Consider the following 21,580-nt stretch of genomic DNA (forward strand, 5'->3'; position numbering starts at 1 on the left):
TAAAGTCCACTCTAATGTAGGGAAAATTTGGAATATCGTAATTGTTATTAGAATCATTTTCAATGGCGCGATACACCACAAAACACTGTGAACCCCATGCCCCGCGGCACGTATGTCTTTGTCTACAAAATAGGGAACATGTTGTTAAAAATTTGAATCCCACCCCTGGATGTGAGTGATTAGTGGTGTAGCTATAATGCCCCCCCTCCCATATACAGTATAATGCCCCCTCCCTACCATACACGGTATAAAGCCCCCCTCCTTCCCATACACAGTATAATTCCCCCCTCCCTCCCATACACAGTATAATGCCCCCTCCCTCGCATACACAGTATAATGCCCCCATCTCCCTCCTGTACACAGTATAAGGTCCCCATAAGTTTGGACCTAATAGAAAAATAATAACATACATACTTACCTATCCCCGTTCCCCCGCCGGGTGGAGAATCCTTCTCCTCCTCCGGTCTGTGCGATGTGAGTGACTCGGTGCAGACAGGCGTGATGACTTCACTACATCGTGCCTGCCTTCGCCGAACCGCTCACAGCACACTGAGCACAGTGCAGAGGAGGCAAAGGATCCTCCACCCGTTGTGGGAATAGGGATAGGTAAGTATGTATAATATTATTTTTCTATTTGGTCCGTACATATGGGGGCATTATACTGTGTATGGGAGGGGGGCATTATACTGTGTATGGGAGGGAGGAAGGGGGAGCATTATACTGTGTATGGGAGGGAGTGGGCATTATACTGTGTATGGGAGGGGGGGCGGGGGATTATACTGTGTATGGGAGGGAAGGGGGGCATTATATTGTGTATTGGAGGGAGGGAGGCATTATACTGTGTATGGGAGGGAGGGGGCATTATACTGTGGGGGCTGCTATGAGGAGCATTATGCTGTGTGGGGGCAGCTATGGGGGGCATTATACTGTGTGGGGGAAGCTTTGGGGGGCATTATACTGTGTGGGGGAAGCTATGGGGGGCATTATACTGTGTGGGGGCAGCTATGGGGGCATTATACTGTGTGGGGGAAGCTATGGGGGGCATTATACAGTGTAGGGCAGCTATGAGGGGCATTATACTGTGGGGGCAGCTATGAGGAGCATTATACTGTGGGGGCAGCTATGAGGGGCATTTCACTGTGAGAGGAGCTGATTTGGGGGGATTATACTGTTGGGGCAGCTATGAGGAGCATTATACTGTGGGGCAGCTATGAGGGGCATTTCACTGTGAGAGGAGCTGATATGGGGAGATTATACTGTGTGGGGGCATCTATGGGGGGCATTTTACTGTGTGGGGGCAGCTATGGGGAGCATTATACTGTGTGGGGGCAGCTATGGGGGCATTATACGGTGTGGGGGCAGCTATGGGGAGCATTTATATATATTAACAGACCACTGCATTCCTTTTGCTTTAAGACCCGTGTAACGGGTTTTCTATACTAGTTAAATTATATGAGACCCACATCTATCAGACACAGGATATGCCATAAATGTCTAGGTTGGGAACACCCCTTAAATTTCATTAATAAATATGCCCCATAGTCTCCAGCAACATGGAAGTTGTGGCTGCTGTAGGATAGCTTACAAACACTACAATCTGCAACCATTGCTGTAACTCTACGTTATTATATTGGCAGAAATTAGATATTCATACGGGTGTGTTTACTTATCATCAAGAAAATGTATTTCGTTCTTATGCACCTTTTGCCACAAGTTATCTGCTCTTGTTTTTTTACTGAAGTCTCATTGTAATAACACAGTGGCTTCTGTGATCAAGTGTGATTCATTCTGCCTGCTATAGAAGCCCTAAACTCCTGTGTGTATTGTATCACAGTCACGAAGATGCCCTCTATATTTTTTGTTACTTAAATACTCCCCATGGTATATATTCGTCCATGGAGGACAGCTGTTGTAATGATGGGGGTAAGGAAACAGACAAGTGAGCCCTAATCTACCCGCCACTCAGTCCCTGCCTACTTGCAACGACCCGCCCTAGGCGACGGGGTACAACTAGGCGACAGTCCCTACGCTCAATAAGTGCACGACAGACAAACAGACAAGGGTACACAGAAGCAAGGGAAAAGGGGCAGTTGCCCACGGCAACACCGTGAGCAACAAGAGTGGTGAACGAGCCGAGTCAAACCAGGAGTGTACGAGGTGCCAAACGCAGAGCAGGAGAGTAGTCAGTAAGCCAGGGTCAATATGAAGCAGGGTCAAATAGTTCAAGAAGCTGCAGCAGGGCCAGGAAACCAAACGAGAAGAATCACAAGCAAGGAGGAACAGGAAAGGCAGGTATAAATAGACAGAGGGCGGGAGCTAGCTCCGTCTGGCCAGGGTGTGATGGGCTCTCCCACTCCTAAGCCTGCCATCCTGAGTGGTGGAAGATGGAGTCAGTCTCGCAGACATAGAAGCAGGTGCAGACTGATTACCTATGGGCGTAGATACAGAAGCTGTGCCTGGCAGATCCTTAACAGTACCCCCCCTTTTATGAGGGGCCACCGGACCCTTTCTAGATGGGCCTGGTTTATTGGGGAAACGAAGGTGGAACCTCCTGACCAATACCCCAGCGTGAACATCCTGGGCGGGTACCCAAGTCCTTTCCTCAGGCCCGTATCCTCTCCAATGGACCAGGTACTGGAGGGAGCCTTGGACCATCTTGCTGTCCACAATCTTGGCCACCTCGAATTCTACCCCGTCAGGGGTGAGAACGGGGACAGGAGGTTTCCTCGAGGGAGCCAAGGACGGGGAGCAGCGTTTAAGGAGGGAGGAATGAAACACGTCGTGTACTCGAAAAGATGGGAGCAACTCCAGTCGGAAGGAGACAGGATTGAGGACTTCAATGACCTTGTACGGCCCTATAAACCGGGGAGCAAACTTCTTGGACGGGACTTTAAGGCGCAAGTTCTTTGACGATAGCCACACCAGATTCCCGACCATAAACAAGGGGTTAGCAGAACGTCTTCTATCTGCCTGAGTTTTTTGTATGCTCTGGGATGCCTCTAGGTTCTTCTGAACCTGGGCCCAGACTGTGCACAGTTCCCGATGAACGATCTCTACCTTGGGATTGTTGGAACTACCAGGTGAAATGGAGGAGAACCGTGGATTAAACCCAAAATTACAGAAAAAGGGGGAGACCCCTGACGAGTTACTGACCCGGTTATTAAGGGAAAATTCGGCGAGGGGCATGAATGAGACCCAATCATATTGACAGTCAGAGATAAAGCACCTTAACCCCTTAGTGACCACTAATACGCCTTTTTACGTGATTCACTAATGGGCTTTAGGCTAGGCTGACGCCTTTTCACGTCAGCCTAGTCTAAGTCCTGCACGGGTCTCCCGTGCAGGCAGGAGCCGGGGCTCAGCTGTCTGATGACAGCTGAGCTCCTGCTCCAACGCCCGCGTTCGAAGTTTACTTCGATCGCGGTCGTTTAACCCGTTAAATGCCGCCGTCAATAGCGACCGCGGAATTTAACTTTGTTTACAGAGGGAGTGCGCTCCCTCTGTCACCCATCGGCGGCCCGCGAATGCAATCGCGGGTCTCCGATGGGGTGTCATGGCAGCCGGGGGACTGATAAAAGCCCCCAGGTCTGCCCTGGACATATGCCTGTTAGGACGCGCCGGAGGCACGTCCTAACAGATTGCCTGTCAGATTTACACTGACAGGCAATAATGCTCTGGTATACGAAGTATACCAGAGCATTATAGCAGCGATCGGAACATCGCACAGTAAAGTCCCCTAGTGGGACTAATAAAATAAGTCATCAAAGTGAAATAAAGATTATTAATAAAAAGTACAGTAAAAAAATAAATAAAACCATTTTTTTCCATAAAAAGTGGTTTTATTTAGTAAAAGTGTAAAAAAAAAAAAAAAGTACACATATGTGGTATCGCCGCGACCGTAATGACTCCATTAATAAAGTTAATATGTAATTTAAACCGCAAAGTGAACACCGTAAAAAAAAAAAACGCAAAAAACTATGGCGAAATTGCAATTTTTTTCCATTGCCCCCCAAAAAAGTCATAATAAAAATGAATCAATAAGTCCCATGTACCCCAAAACAGTACCATTCAAAACTATGTCTTGTCCCGCAGAAAACAAGCCCAAAAAATCACTACATTGATGGAAAAATAAAAAAGTTATGGCTCTTGGAAAGCGACGATGCAAAAACAAATGATTTTAGTTCAAAAGTGTTTTTATTGTGCAAAAGTCGTAAAACATAAAAAAACCTCCACATATGTGGTATCGCCGTAATCGTACCGATCCATATAATAAAGGTAACATGTTATTTACGTCGCATAGTGAACGGCGTCAATTTAAAAACGCATAGAACAATGGCGGAATTTCAGTTTTTTTTTATAACCCCCCCCAAAAAGGTTAATAAAAGTTAATATAAAAATTATATGTACCCAAAAATGGTGCTATTAAAAAGCACAACTAATCCCGCAAAAAACAAGTGCTCATACAGCTATGTAGACGAAAAAATAAAAACGTTATAGCTCTTTGAATGCGACTATAGAAAAACGAATAAAATAGCTTGGTCATTAAGGCCTAAAATGGGCTGGTCACTAAGGGGTTAAATATTGTTCTAGAGACTGATTAGTCCTCTCAGTTTGGCCATTAGTTTCAGGATGGAAGGCAGAGGAGAAGGACAGATCAATCTCCAACTTTTTACAGAAGACTCTACAAAACAAAGAAACAAATTGTACCCCTCTGTCAGAAACAATATTGACAGGGACCCCATGGAGACGCAGGATGTGTTTGACAAACAAGGTAGCTAACGTCTTAGCATTGGGTAGTTTCTTGAGGGGCACAAAGTGGCACATCTTACTGAAGCGGTCTACTACAACCCACACCACCAACTTGCCTTGAGATGGAGGCAAATAGGTGATAAAATCCATGGAGATATGGGTCCAAGGTCTCTGGGGAATGGGCAAAGAACGTAGTAAGCCCGCTGGTCAGGACCTGGGAGTCTTGGACCTAGCACAAACCTCACAAGCGGCGACGTAGGCCTTAACGTCTTTAGGCAACCCAGGCCACCAATAGTTTCTGGCAATGAGATGCTTGGTACCCAGGATGCCTGGATGACCAGATAGTGCAGAGTCATGATTTTCCCTAAGTACCCTTATCCGGAATTGCAGGGGAGCAAACAGCTTGTTCTCAGGAAGGTTCCCGGGAGCTAAACCTTGATCAGCAGCAATTTCAGAGACTAAATCAGAATCAATAGAGGAAATGATTATACCTGGAGGCAAAATACAAGCAGGATCTTCCTCCGAAGGAGGGCTGGCCATGAAGCTACGCGACAGTTCATCAGCCTTAATATTTTTAGACCCAGTCCTATAGGTAACCAAAAAGTTGAATCTGGTAAAAAATAACGCCCATCGAGCTTGTCTCGGGTTTAGCCTCCGGGCAGATTCTAGGAAAACCAGATTATTGTGGTCGGTAAGGACCGTTACCTGGTGCCTAGCCCCCTCCAGGAAGTGGTGCCACTCTTCAAATGCCTATTTAATGGCTAAGAGTTCGCTGTTGCCAATATCATAGTTACTCTCAGTGGGCGAAAACTTCCTGGAGAAGTAGGCACAGGGACGGAGATGGGTGAGGGACCTGGTACCCATTCCGCCACAGCCTGGACCTTGGCGGGGTCCATGCGGAATTCATGAGGAGTGAGGATTTGACCCAAAAATGGTATCTCCTGCACCCCAAACACACATTTTTCGGTCTTCGCAAACAGTTTGTTTTCCCGAAGGACCTGGAGCACCTTCCTGACATGCTCAATGTGGGAGGACCAGTCCTTGGAAAACACAAGTATGTCATCAAGGTACACTTCAAGAAATACCCCCAGGTAATCTTTTAAAATCTCATTTATGAAATTCTGGAAGACCGCAGGAGCATTACACAACCCAAAGGGCATGACGAGATATTCGAAATGACCTTCGGACGTGTTAAACGCAGTCTTCCACTCATCCCCCTCTTTGATGCGGATAAGGTTATAAGCCCCCGTAGATCAAACTTAGAGAACCATTGGGCCCCCTGAACCTGATTAAAGCGATCAGGAATCAAAGGAAGGGGATACTGGTTCCTTACAGTGACCTTATTCAAGTTACGGTAGTCAATGCATGGCCTAAGACCCCCATCCTTCTTCCCTACGAAGAAGAAGCCAGCACCTACCGGAGAAGTAGAGGGGCGAATGTAACTCTTGGCCAGGCATTCCTGGATATATTCTCTCATGGCTTCACGTTCGGGACAAGAGAGATTAAATATCCTACCCTTAGGGAGCTTAGCTCCTGGTACCAAATCGATAGCGCAATCGTATTCTCTATGAGGAGGTAACACTTCGGAGGCCTCCTTAGAGAAAACATCAGCGAAGTCCTGAACAAACTCAGGTAGCGTGTTCACCTCAGGGGGAGAAATAGAATTAACAGAAAAACATGACGTCAAGCATTCATTACCCCATTTGGTAAGATCCCCAGTATTCCAGTCAAACGTAGGATTATGCAACTGCAACCAGGGAAGGCCTAAAACCAAATTGGACGATAATCCCTGCATCAACAGTACCGAGCACTGCTCCAAATGCATGGAGCCAACAAGGAGTTCAAAAACAGGGGTATGCTGTGAAAAATAACCATTAGCAAGAGGAGTGGAGTCGATACCCACTACCGGGACAGGTTTAGGTAAATCAATCAAAGGCATAGCTAGCGACATAGCAAATTCCACAGACATGATATTAGCAGAAGACCCTGAATCCACGAAGGCACTTCCGGTAGCAGACCTACCACCAAAAGAGACCTGAAAGGGAAGCAAGATTTTATTACGTTTCATATTTACGGGAAATACCTGTGCGCCCAAGTGACCTCCCCGATGATCACTTAGGCGCGGAAGTTTTCCGGCTGCTTATTATTACGCCTAGGACAGGTGTTCACTTGATGCTTGTCATCCCCACAATAGAAGCAGAGACCATTCTTCCTGCGGAACTCTCTACGTTGTTGGGGGGACACGGAGGCCCCGAGTTGCATAGGAACCTCCGAGTCTTCCGTGGAAGAACGAAGCAACGGAACCTCGGGAGGCATCATGAGGGAGTCAGAGGAGAAAACACGAAAACGTTCAAGTTGTCGTTCCCTGAGACGTCGGTCAAGTCGTACCGCTAAAGCCATAACCTGGTCTAGGGAGTCAGAAGAGGGATAGCTAACTAGCAGGTCTTTCAGGGCGTTCGACAGACCCAACCTAAACTGGCACTTTAAGGCAGGGTCATTCCACCGAGAAGCTACGCACCACTTCCTAAAGTCAGAGCAATACTCCTCAACAGGTCTCTTACCCTGATGTAAGGTCACCAGCTGAGTCTCGGCAAAGGCAGTCTTGTCAGTCTCGTCATAAATGAGTCCGAGAGCAGAAAAGAAAAGATCAACGGAGGAAAGTTCAGGGGCGTCAGGAGCCAAGGAGAAGGCCCATTCTTGTGGCCCTTCTTGGAGCCGGGACATAATTATACCCACCCGCTGGCTCTCAAAACCTGAGGAGTGGGGCTTTAAGCGAAAATAGAGCCTACAACTCTCCCGAAAGGAGAGAAAAGTCTTCCGGTCCCCTGAGAACCGGTCAGGTAACTTGAGGTGGGGTTCAACAGGTCAGGTGAGGGGTACTACCATGGTAGCATCAGGCTGGTTGACCCTCTGAGCCAGGGCCTTTAACTGTAGGGAGAGACCCTGCATTTGCTGAGCCAGGGTCTCAAGGGGGTCCATAGTAGTGTGAGGGACCAGGGTAGACTAGGTATATGGGCTTGTGATTATGTAATGATGGGGGTAAGGAAACAGACAAGTGAGCCCTAATCTACCCGCCACTCAGTCCCTGCCTACTTGCAACGACCCGCCCTAGGCGACGGGGTACAACTGGGCGACGGTCCCTACGCTAAATAAGTGCACGACAGACAAACAGACAAGGGTACACAGAAGCTAAGGGAAATGGGGCAGTTGCCCACGGCAACACAGTGAGCAACAAGAGTGGTGAACGAGCCGAGTCAAACCAGGAGTGTACGAGGTACCAAACGCAGAGCAGGAGAGTAGTGAACAAGCCGAGTCAAACCAGGAGTGTACGAGGTGCCAAACGCAGAGCAGGAGAGTAGTCAGTAAGCCAGGGTCAATATGAAGCAGGGTCAAATAGTTCAAGAAGCTGCAGCAGGGCCAGGAAACCAAACGAGAAGAATCACAAGCAAGGAGGAACAGGAAAGGCAGGTATAAATAGACAGAGGGCGGGAGCTAGCTCCGTCTGGCCAGGCTGTGATGGGCTCTCCCACTCCTAAGCCTGCCATCCTGAGTGGTGGAAGATGGAGTCAGTCTCGCAGACATAGAAGCAGGTGCAGACTGATTACCTATGGGCGTAGATACAGAAGCTGTGCCTGGCAGATCCTTAACAGCTGTATTGTAAGGCTGTTGTTAGAGGAGCCTTTGTATTTTATTAGAATAATTCAAATGAACTCTGCCTTGAATGTGGGGCACATGAGCTCTTCTGTTTTTTTGCTGTTTCTAATCATTTTAGTGGTTAGGTGCCTTTGTAATCCATTGCTGCTTTTCATTTAAATTTTTTCCTCCCCACCGTTTATTTTTTTTTGCCGACATAGCTGTATGAGGGCTTGTTTTGCCTTCATTAGACCCACAGGCTGCTGTGACAACCACCGGCACCCGCAATCGCATCGCGGGATAGCTGGGCCGATAGGATGATGGAGAGGGCCCCTACTCTATCTAACGGCTAAAATGCGGCAGTTTCTATTCACTGTGTCATCTAATTGGTCAATTGGCCGGGACTGGAGTTATTTCCGATGCCAGCCGTTACAATGAAGTGTTGGCTGTAACATACAGCCGACACCCACTGAGTATGGAGCAGGCTTAGCCCGTGAGTCCACTCCATTCTCCCGTCAATGAAGTACAGTTACATCAAATTTTCTGCATTTCAGATTGACTTTTACAAGTGTATCATCCAACTGACTTGAACTTTGCAACAGCCACTATAGTTTTATAGATGCATGCAAAAAAAAATGTACAGTATGTTTAACCACTTCATAGTACATAGTAGTTAGTACGGCTGAAAAAAGACACATGTCCATCAAGTTCAACCAAGGGACGGGAAAAGGGAAGTAAAAAATTTCTACACATAGGAGCTAATATTTTTTTGTTCTAGGAAATTATCTAACCCTTTTTTAAAGCCATCTACTGTCCCTGCTGTGACCAGCTCCTGCGGTAGGCTATTCCATAGATTCACAGTTCTCACAGTAAAGAAGGCTTGTCGCCTCTGCAGGTTGAACCTTTTTTTCTCCAGACGGAGGGAGTGCCCCCTTGTTTTTTGAGGGGGTTTTACATGGAACAGGATTTCACCATATTTTTTGTATGTGCCATTAATATATTTATATAAATTAATCATGTCCCCCCTTAGTCGTCTTTTTTCAAGGCTAAATAGGTTTAATTCTTTTAATTTTTCCTCATAACTTAAATTCTCCATGCCCCTAATTAGCTTCGTTGCTCTTCTTTGTATTTTTTCCAACTCCAGGGCATCCTTTCTATGAACTGGAGCCCAGAACTGAACTGCATATTCTAGATGAGGCCTCACTAATGCTTTGTAAAGTGGCAATATTACATCCCTGTCCCGCAAGTCCATGCCTCTTTTAATACACGACAATATCCTGCTGGCCTTTGAAGCAGCTGATTGACATTGCATGCTGTTATTTAGTTTATGATTTACAAGTACAACCAGATCCTTCTCAACAAGTGACTCCCCCAGTGTAGCTCCCCCTAGGACATATGATGCATTCAGGTTGTTGGTACCCAGATGCATAACTTTACATTTATCTACATTAAACTTCATCTGCCAAGTGGATGCCCAAACACTAAGTTTGTTTAAATCCGCTTGCAATTCATGAACATCTTCCATAGACTGAACATTACTACATAGCTTGGTGTCATCTGCAAAAATAGAAATAGTGCTATTAATCCCAACCTCTATATCATTAATAAATAAGTTGAATAATAGTGGTCCCAGCACTGAACCCTGGGGTACACCACTTATAACCGGGGACCATTCAGAGTAGGAATCATTGACCACAACTCTCTGGATTCGGTCCTTGAGCCAATTCTCAATCCAATTACAAACTATATTTTCTAAATCTATTGTAATGATGGGGGTAGGGAAACGGACAAGTGAGCCCTAATCTACCCGCCACTCTGTCCCTGCCTACTTGCAACGACCCGCCCTAGGCGACGGGGTACAACTGGGCGGCGGTCCCTACGCTCAGTAAGTGCACGAGACAAACAGACAAGGGTACATAAAGCTAAGGGAAATGGGGCAGTTGCCCACGGCAACAATGTGAGCAACAAGAGTGGTGAACGAGCCGAGTCAAAACAGGAGAGTACGAGGTACCAAACGCAGAGCAGGAGAGTAGTCAGTAAGCCAGGGTCAGTATGGAGCAGGATCAAATAGTTAGAAGCTGTAGCTGGGCCAGGAAACCACACGAGAAGAATCACAAGCAAAGGAGGAACAGGAAAGGCAGGTATAAATAGACAGAGGTCGGGAGCTAGCTCCGTCTGGCCAGGCTGCGATAGGCTCTCCCGCTCCTAAGCCTGCCATCCTGAGTGGTGGAAGATGGAGTCAGTCTCAGAGACATAGACTCAGGTGCGGACTGATTACCTATGGGCGTATACACAGAAGTTGTGCCTGGCAGATCCTTTACAGTACCCCCCCTTTTATGAGGGGCCACCGGACCCTTTTTAAGTGGACCTTGTTTATTGGGGAAATGAAGGTGGAACTTCCTGACCAATACCCCAGCGTGAACATCCCGGGCGGGTACCCAAGTCCTCTCCTCAGGCCCGTATCCTCTCCAATAGACCAGGTACTGGAGGGAGCCTTGGACCATCTTGCTGTCCACAATCTTGGCCACCTCGAATTCCACCCCCTCAGGGGTGAGAACGGGAACAGGAGGTTTCCTCGAGGGAGCCAAGGACGGGGAGCAGCGTTTAAGGAGGAAGGCATGAAACACGTCGTGTATTCGAAAAGATGGGGGCAACTCCAGTCGGAAGGAGACAGGATTGAGGACTTCGATGACCTTATACGGCCCAATAAACCGGGGAGCAAACTTCTTGGACGGGACCTTAAGGCGCAAGTTCCTAGACGATAACCACACCAGATCCCCAACCATAAACAAGGGGTTAGCAGAACGTCTTCTATCAGCCTGAGTTTTTTGTACGCTCTGGGACGCCTCTAGGTTCTTCTGAAGCTGCGCCCAGACTATGCACAGTTCCCGATGAACGACCTCTACCTCGGGATTGTTGGAACTACCAGGTGAAACGGAGGAGAACCGTGGATTAAACCCAAAATTACAGAAAAAGGGGGAGACCCCTGACGAGTTACTCACCCGGTTATTAAGGGAAAATTCGGCGAGGGGAATGAATGAGACTGTTAGGGATCTGCCAGGTACTTCATCTAGGTATACTCCTGGGATTAATCAATCCACACCTGAGGCCAGACCTGTTCGACTGACACCATCTCCCACCAACCAGGGTGGCAGGCTCAGGAGTGGGAGAGCCTATCGCGGCCTGGTCTGTCGGAGTTAGCTCCGCCCCCTGTCCTTTATTACCTGCCCTGTTCTCTCCCTCAGTGCTTGTAATTCTTTTGGATTCCTGGCCCCACTGCTGCTTGCTCCAGCCTGCTTCTGCCGTGCTTCTGCCTTGCTGCAGTTCTGCTTGACCTGCTTTGCTTTGCCCCTGGCTTGCTTCTGTCTCCTTGCCCGCTTGGGTGTACTCACTTCGTCCTGGTCCTGACTGTCCGTTCGCCGCTCCGTTTCCTCGTGACGTTCCGTGGCTACTGCCCCTTCCCTTGCATGTTCCCTGTTTTCCTGTGCACTTAGACAGCGTAGGGACCGCCGCCCAGTTGTACCTCGTCGCCTAGGGCGGGTCGTTGCAAGTAGGCAGGGACAGGGCGGTGGGTAGATTAGGGCTCACTTTCCCTTCACCCCCTTCCTGCCATTACAGAGACCCAATCATATTGACAGTCAGAGATAAAACACCTTAAATATTGTTCTAGAGATTGATTAGTCCTCTCAGTTTGGCCATTAGTTTCAGGATGGAAGGCAGAGGAGAAGGACAAATCAATCTCCAACTTTTTACAGAAGGCTCTCCAAAACAATGAAACAAATTGTACCCCTCTGTCCGAAACAATATTGACAGGGACCCCATGGAGACGCAGGATGTGTTTGACAAACAAGGTGGCTAACGTCTTGGCATTGGGTAGTTTCTTGAGGGGCACAAAGTGGCACATTTTACTGAAGCGGTCTACTACAACCCACACCACCGACTTGCCTTGAGATGGAGGCAAATCGGTGATAAAATCCATGGAGATATGGGTCCAAGGTCTCTGGGGAATGGGCAAAGAAAGTAGTAAGCCCGCTGGTCGGGACCTGGGAGTCTTAGACCTAGGACAAACCTCACAAGTGGCGACGTAGGCCTTAACGTCTTTAGGCAACCCAGGCCACCAATAGTTTCTGGCAATGAGGTGTTTGGTACCCAGGACGCCTGGATGACCAGATAGTGCGGAGTCATGATTTTCCCTAAGTACCCTTAGCCGGAATTGCAGGGGAACAAACAGCTTGTCCTCAGGAAGGTTCCCGGGAGCTGAACCTTGATCAGCCGCAATTTCAGAGACTAAATCAGAATCAATAGAAGAAATTATTATACCAGGAGGCAAAATACAAACAGGATCTTCCTCCGAAGGTGGGCTGGCCATGAAGCTACGCGACAGTGCATCTGCCTTAATATTTTTAGACCCAGCCCAGCCCTATAATCGAGCTTGTCTCGGGTTTAGCCTCCGGGCAGATTCTAGGAAAACCAGATTCTTGTGGTCGGTAAGGACCGTTACCTGGTGCCTAGCCCCCTCCAGGAAGTGGCGCCACTCTTCAAATGCCCATTTAATGGCTAAGAGTTCGCGGTTGCCAATATCATAGTTACTCTCAGTGGGCGAAAACTTCCTGGAGAAGTAGGCACAGGGACGGAGACGGGTGAGGGACCTGGTACCCTGGGACAAGACAGCCCCCACTCCCACCGCGGATGCGTCAACTTCCACGATAAATGGCTCCATTTGGTTGGGCTGAACCAGCACTGGGGCCGAGATAAAGCACTTCTTAAGGACCTCAAAAGCCTGGACAGCCTCAGGAGGCCAGTGGAGGAGATCAGCACCTTTGCGGGTGAGGTCCGTAAGAGGCTTAGCGATGACCGAGAAGTTAGCAATAAATCTCCTGTAATAATTAGCGAACCCCAAGAAACACTGTAACGCCTTCAGGGAGTCAGGTTGGACCCATTCCGCCACAGCCTGGACCTTGGCGGGGTCCATGCGGAATTCATGAGGAGTGAGGATTTGACCCAAAAATGGTATCTCCTGCACCCCAAACACACATTTTTCGGTCTTCGCAAACAGTTTGTTTTCCCGAAGGACCTGGAGCACCTTCCTGACATGCTCAATGTGGGAGGACCAGTCCTTGGAAAACACAAGTATGTCATCAAGGTACACTACAAGAAATACCCCCAGGTAATCTGTTAAAATCTCATTTATGAAATTCTGGAAGACCGCAGGAGCATTACACAACCCAAAGGGCATGACTAGGTATTCGAAATGACCTTCGGGCGTGTTAAACGCAGTCTTCCACTCATCCCCCTCTTTGATGCGGATAAGGTTATACGCCCCCCGTAGATCAAACTTAGAGAACCATTGGGCCCCCTGAACCTGATTAAAGAGATCAGGAATCAAAGGAAGAGGATACTGGTTCCTTACAGTGACCTTATTCAAGTTACGGTAGTCAATGCATGGCCTTAGACCACCATCCTTCTTCCCTACGAAGAAGAAGCCAGCACCTACCGGAGAAGTAGAGGGGCGAATGTAACCCTTGGCCAGGCATTCCTGGTTATACTCTCTCATGGCTTCACATTCGGGACAAGAAAAATTAAATATCCTACCCTTAGGGAGCTTAGCTCCTGGTACCAATTCGATAGCGCAATCGTATTCTCTATGAGGAGGTAACACTTCGGAGGCCTCCTTAGAGAAAACATCAGCGAAGTCCTGAACAAACTCAGGTAGCGTGTTCACCTCCTCAGGGGGAGAAATAGAATTAACAGAAAAACATGACGTCAAGCTTTCATTACTCCATTTGGTAAGCTCCCCAGTATTCCAGTCAAATGTGGGATTATGCAACTGCAACCAGGGAAGGCTTAAAACTAAATCGGACGATAATCCCTGCATCAACAGTACAGAGCACTGCTCCAAATGCATGGAGCCAACAAGGAGTTCAAAAACAGGGGTATGCTGTGTAAAATAACCATTAGCAAGAGGAGTGGAGTCGATACCCACTACAGGGACAGGTTTAGGCAAATCAATCAAAGGCATAGCTAGAGACATAGCAAATTCCACAGACATGATATTAGCAGAAGACCCTGAATCCACGAAGGCACTGCCGGTAGCAGACGTACCACCAAAAGAGACCTGAAAGGGAAGCAAGATTTTATTAAGTTTCATATTTACGGGAAATACCTGTGCGCCCAAGTGACCTCCCCGATGATCACATAGGCGTGGAAGTTTTCCGGCTGCTTATTCTTGCGCCTAGGACAGGTGTTCACTTGATGCTTGTCATCCCCACAATAGAAGCAGAGACCATTCTTCCTGTGGAACTCTCTACGTTGTCGGGGGGACACGGAGGCCCCGAGTTGCATAGGAACCTCCGAGTCTTCCGTGGAAGAGCGAAGCAACGGGACCTCGGGAGGCATCATGGGGAAGTCAGAGGGGAAAACACAAAAACGTTCAAGTTGTCGTTCCCTGAGACGTCGGTCAAGTCGTACCGCTAAAGCGATAACCTGGTCAAGGGAGTCAGAAGAGGGATAGCTAACTAGCAGGTCTTTCAGGGCGTTCGACAGACCCAGCCTAAACTGGCACCTTAAGGCAGGGTCATTCCACCGGGAAGCTACGCACCACTTCCTAAAGTCAGCACAATACTCCTCAACAGGTCTCTTACCCTGACGTAAGGTCACCAGCTGACTCTCGGCAAAGGCAGTCCTGTCAGTCTCGTCATAAATGAGTCCGAGAGCAGAAAAGAAATGATCAACGGAGGAAAGTTCAGGGGCGTCAGGAGCCAAGGAGAAGGTCCACTCTTGGGGCCCTTCCTGGAGCCGGGACATAATTATACCCACCCACTGGCTCTCAGAACCTGAGGAGTGAGGCTTTAAGCGAAAGTAGAGCCTACAACTCTACCGAAAGGAGAGAAAAGTCCTCCGGTCCCCTGAGAACCGGTCAGGCAACTTGAAGTGGGGTTCAAGAGGTGAGGTGAGGGGCACTACCATGGTAGCGTCAGGCTGGTTGACCCTCTGAGCCAGGGCCTGGACCTGTAGGGAGAGACCCTGCATTTGCAGGGCCAGGGTCTCAAGGGGGTCCATAGTAGTGTCAGGGTCCAGGGTAGACTAGGTATTGGGCTTGTGATTATGTAATGATGGGGGTAGGGAAACGGACAAGTGAGCCCTAATCTACCCGCCACTCTGTCCCTGCCTACTTGCAACGACCCGCCCTAGGCGACGGGGTACAACTGGGCGGCGGTCCCTACGCTCAGTAAGTGCACGAGACAAACAGACAAGGGTACACAAAGCTAAGGGAAATGGGGCAGTTGCCCACGGCGACACCGTGAGCAACAAGAGTGGTGAACGAGCCGAGTCAAACCAGGAGTGAACGAGGTACCAAACGCAGAGCAGGAGAGTAGTCAGTAAGCCAGGGTCAGTATGGAGCAGGATCAAATAGTTAGAAGCTGTAGCTGGGCCAGGAAACCACACGAGAAGAATCACAAGCAAAGGAGGAACAGGAAAGGCAGGTATAAATAGACAGAGGTCGGGAGCTAGCTCCGTCTGGCCAGGCTGCGATAGGCTCTCCCGCTCCTAAGCCTGCCATCCTGAGTGGTGGAAGATGGAGTCAGTCTCTGAGACATAGACTCAGGTGCAGACTGATTACCTATGGGCGTATACACAGAAGTTGTGCCTGGCAGATCCTTTACATCTACGTCCTTAATTTACCCATTAGACGTCTATGAGGGACAGTGTCAAATGCCTTTGCAAAGTCCAAAAACACTAAATCCACAGCGGCCCCTCTGTCTAGGCTTCTGCTCACCTCTTCATAAAAACAGATTAGGTTAGTTTGACAACTTCTGTCCTTATTAAAACCGTGCTGGCTGTCACTTATAATGCTATTTATTGTCACATAATCCTGTATATAGTCCCTCAATAGCCCCTCAAACATTTTCCCCACGATGGATGTTAAGCTTACTGGTCTATAATTACCCGGGGAAGACCTAGAGCCCTTTTTGAAAATAGGCACCACATTTGCCCTGCGCCAGTCCCTTGGCCTTATACCAGTCACTAGAGATTCTCTGAATATTATGAAAAGGGGGACAGAAATAACTGAACTAAGCTCCTTAAGAACTCTAGGGTGTATCCCATCTAGTCCCGGGGCCTTGTGCACATTTATTTAATTTAATTTAGCTTGGACCATATCTACATTCATCCAATTCATTATATCAACTGATGTATTAACAGCACTGGCACCGGCTACATCGGCTGCTCTATCTTCTGTTGTATATACAGAGCTAAAGAACCCATTTAGTAACTCTGCCTTCTCCTGATCCCCTGTGACCAACTCCCCATTACCACTATCTAGGGGTCCTACATGTTCAGACCTTGGCCTTTTAGCATTTATATACTTGAAGAATTTTTTGGGATTTGTTTTACTCTCCTTGACCACCTGCCTTTCATTTTGTATTTTTGCTAATTTTATTAAATTTTTACAGATTTTATTACGCTCTTTATATTTTACAAAGGCTGCAGCTGTACCCTCAGATTTGTATTTTTTAAATGCCCTTTTTTTGTCATGTATTGCCCCTTCACAGAAGGTGTAAGCCATGTGGGATTTAATTTTAATCGTTTATACTTGTTACCTATAGGAATAAATTTTGCACTATAATAACCCAAAGTAGATTTGAAAATCTCCCATTTATCATTCGTCCCATTATTTGACATTAGTTCTTCCCAGTCTATATCCTGAATTGCAGCCTTCATCCTGGGGAAATTGGCTTTCTTAAAATTAAGGCTGGGTTCACACAACCTATTTTCAGGCGTAAACGAGGCGTATTATGCCTCGTTTTACGCCTGAAAATAGGGCTACAATACGTCGGCAAACATCTGCCCATTCATTTGAATGGGTTTGCCGACGTATTGTGCAGACGACCTGTAATTTATGCGTCGTCGTTTGACAGCTGTCAAACGACGATGCGTAAGTGGACTGCCTCGGCAAAGAAGTGCAGGGCACTTCTTTGCCACGTAATTTGAGCTGTTCTTCATTGAACTCAATGAAGCACAGCTCAAGATTTACGAGCGTCTCAGACGGCTCGCAAAATGCGAGGAGGAGCATTTACGTGTGAAACGAGGCAGCTGTTAACAGTCTGTCTTTTCACACGTAAATGCCTCTCATCGTGTGAACATACCCTTAATGTTTTTGCCCTCCCAGCCTGCGTTTGTTTTTTACAGTATAGGTAAAATGTAACTATATTGTCCTCACTGTTACCGAGGTTTTCACGAACATTGACGTTCCCAACAAGCTCTGCATTATTAGAAATGACCAGATCCAACAGAGCTTCACCTCTAGTTGGGCCTTCCACAAACTGGCCCATAAAATTTTCCTGCAACAGGTTACATAGTTACATAGTTAGTACGGCTGAAAAAAGACACATGTCCATCAAGTTCAACCAATGGACGGGAAAAGGGAAGGAAAAATTTCTACACATAGGAGCTAATATTTTTTTGTTCTAGGAATTATCTAACCCTTTTTTAAAGCCATCTACTGTCCCTGCTGTGACCAGCTCCTGCGGTAGGCTATTCCATAGATTCACAGTTCTCACGGTAAAGAAGGCTTGTCGCCTCTGCAGCTTGAACCTTTTTTTCTCAAGACGGAGGGAGTGCCCCCTTGTTTTTTGAGGGGGTTTTACAAGGAACAGGATTTCACCATATTTTTTGTATGTGCCATTAATATATTTATATAAGTTAATCATGTCCCCCCTTAGTCGTCTTTTTTCAAGGCTAAATAGGTTTAATTCTTTCAGTCTTTCCTCATAACTTAAATTCTCCATGCCCCTAATTAGCTTCGTTTTTCCAACTCCAGGGCATCCTTTCTATGAACTGGAGCCCAGAACTGAACTGCATATTCTAGATGAGACCTCACTAATGCTTTGTAAAGTGTCAATATTACATCCCTGTCCCGTGAGTCCATGCCTCTTTTAATACACGACAATATCCTGCTGGCCTTTGAAGCAGCTGATTGACATTGCATGCTGTTATTGAGTTTATGATTTACAAGTACACCCAGATCCTACTCAACAAGTGAATCCGCCAGTGTAGCTCTCCCTAGGACATATGATGCATGCAGGTTGTTGGTACCCAGATGCATAACTTTACATTTATCTACATTAAACTTCATCTGCCAAGTGGACGCCCAAACACTTAGTTTGTTTAAATCTGCCTGCAATTCATGAACATCTTCCATAGACTGAACTATATTACATAGCTTGGTGTCATCTGCAAAAATAGAAATAGTGCTATTAATCCCATCTTCTATATCATTAATAAATAAGTTGAATAATAGTGGTCCCAGCACTGAACCCTGGGGTACACCACTTATTACCGGGGACCATTCAGAATAGGAATCATTGACCACAACTCTCTGGATACGGTCCTTGAGCCAATTCTCAATCCAATTACAAACTATATTTTCTAAACCTATAGTCCTTAATTTACCCATTAAGCGCCTATGGGGGACAGTGTCAAATGCCTTTGCAAAGTCCAAAACCACTATATCCACAGCGGCCCCTCTGTCTAGACTTCTGCTCACCTCTTTATAAAAACAGATTAGGTTTGTTTGACAACTTCTGTCCCTAGTAAAACCGTGCTGGCTGTCACTTATAATGCTATTTATTGTCACATAATCCTGTATATAGTCCCTCAATAGCCCCTCAAACATTTTCCCCACGATGGATCTTAAGCTCACTGGTCTATAATTACCCGGGGAAGACCTAGAGCCCTTTTTGAAAATTGGCACCACATTTGCGCTGCGCCAGTCCCTTGGCACTATGCCAGTCACTAGAGATTCTCTGAATATTATGAAAAGGGGGACAGAAATAACTGAACTAAGCTCTTTGAGGAAATGTCTCCCCTTTGCAGTTGAAGCCGAACCATGACACCAATTAATATCCCGTAAATTAAAATCTCCCATTATCACTACAGTACCCGCCTTTGCAGCCCGCTCCATCTGTTTATATAGCTGACCCTCCATCTCCTCAGTTATATTGGGGGGTCTATAGATTACACCAAAAGTAATTTTTTCAGTGTTTACCTCCCTTTGTAATTCCACCCACAAGGTTTCAACCTCCTCACAATCTTCACCCACTATTGTCTCTTTCACACTTGCCTAGATATCATTTCTCACATACAGACATACACCACCGCCTTTCCTATTTGTCCTGTCTTTCCGAAACAGTGTAAAACCCTGTAGATTTACAGCCCAGTCATGTGAAGAGTCCAGCCATGTTTCAGCAACACCAACTATATCTATATTCCCTTCAAGTACCAAGGCCTCCAGCTCCCCCATTTTGCTTGCTAGACTTCTGGCATTTGTGAACATACACTTTAACTTGCCTTTCAGTTTTTCACTTTTATTATCAGAAATGTGATTTGACATTATTTGGGCATTTTTATTTACACTGCTGTTCTGTAACAAAAGGATCTCCTTATCCTGTTGTCTAGTCCTCTCCCCACATTCTGTTTCTCCCCCCACCAATATAGTCTGACCCCTCTCTAACCTGACTACCCCTTTTTTTTCTACATTGACCTCCCTCCTCAGCCCTAGTTTAAATACTCCACCACCCCAGCTAGAATTCTCTCCCCCAGCACAGCGGACCCCCTTCCGTTTAGGTGCAAATCATCTGCAGAATACAGTTTGTACCCCAATGAAAAGTCAGCCCAGTGCTCTAGGAACCCAAATCCTTCTCCTCTACACCAATACTTAAGCCATGCATTTAACTCCCTGAGCTCCCGCTGTCTTTCCTGTGATGCGCATGGCACAGGCAGTATTCCTGAGAATACAACCTTGGAGGTCCTTCCCTTCAGCTTGTAGCCTAGTTTTTTAAAATTATTCTTAAGGCTCCTCCACCTACCATTTATTCTGTCGTTGGTACCGACATGGACCACGACAGCTAGATCATCACCAGCCCCTCCCAGCAATTTGTCCACCCGTTCCACCACATGCCGAACCCTGGCACCAGGGAGACAGCAAAACATTCGGTTGAGGTGGTCTTGGCGACAAATTATTCTATCCGTCTTCCTGATTATAGAATCCCCTACGACTATCAATTGCCTTGGCTTACCTGCATTACCATCCCGCCGACTACTAGCTGGGCTGTTCTCCCGGCGGTTAGGGAGATCAGTATCCACTAGGGCTGCCATTTCTGAGACTGACACCCTCGCATCATCACCCAACTTGGCAATTTTGCTTGGAATGTCAGAAACCGGATCGGCCTTCCTTTTCTTTGACCCCTTTCTACTGCCCCTAACTACATTAACCCAGCTACTTACCTGATCCTGCTCACCCATGTCTTCACCCTCCAGTTCTAACCCACTAACTGCATGCTCCGTGAGCAGCATGCTTCGCTCAAGATTGTCTATCGCTCAAGCTGTCACCTCCCCTGACATACTGCACTTGTATTCCACATAAAATGCCAATTATGGAGCATCTTTTCTTAGAAATTTGTGTTGTGCTATTCCTCGGTTATTCCTCCTGGAAACATATAAATAATTTGTTCCAGTGTTAAAGTGTGTAGGTACATGTTGCTTACTGACACCCAGTTGTTAATTAAGTTATAAAACATTGTGTTGGTCATACTGTAGGACTTTCCCATTGCAAATGGGACAAAAACTGACCTGTTCCTGAAATTAGAGGGGATGTCAGTGGGCTGACCCCTATGATCACTGTTTTATGACCTATCTTCTTAACTTATCCTTTAAAACTGCCTTGGAAAATCACTTATAATGACCAAAGAACAACAGTTTTTATGGCTATATATTTATATATAAATTTTTTTGCATTAGGTGTCAAGCACATGGCAGAGATAGTCTCAACTAGCAGCAATGTTTCTACAAGAGAATAGCTCCATATTATGGCATTTGATGGAAAATGCCACTATTTTATTTTTCTGGATTCATATATAATCCGACAGAAAAAAACCCTTTGTATGAAATCTGATTTATACGGAAGTACAGTAGGACCTGAGTTTTATTTCTATACCACCTATATACATATAGTTGTCCTCATGTATGAAATTGTAGAGAATAATTTGAGGTGTTACACATAATAATCTGACCATTTGCAGTAATACTAGAAGAGGCATTACTGCTACCTGTTCTGTATACACAGTGCTCATTGCAAGCTGTCTGTACAGAGATCTAAGGGGGAGTTCACACTGTTTTTTGACGATTTCAATGGGAGGCG

General features: G+C 46.7%; 1 protein-coding gene across 1 annotated transcript in view; it reads right to left on the minus strand.

The window, feature by feature from the left end:
- ANXA10 (annexin A10) overlaps positions 1 to 21,580 on the minus strand; it is a 129,829-nt gene that overhangs the window by 14,407 nt on the left and 93,842 nt on the right. The window lies entirely within an intron of this gene.

The sequence above is a fragment of the Rhinoderma darwinii genome, chromosome 1 (genome assembly GCF_050947455.1).
Source record: "Rhinoderma darwinii isolate aRhiDar2 chromosome 1, aRhiDar2.hap1, whole genome shotgun sequence".
In the NCBI taxonomy this organism is placed as follows: domain Eukaryota; kingdom Metazoa; phylum Chordata; class Amphibia; order Anura; family Rhinodermatidae; genus Rhinoderma; species Rhinoderma darwinii.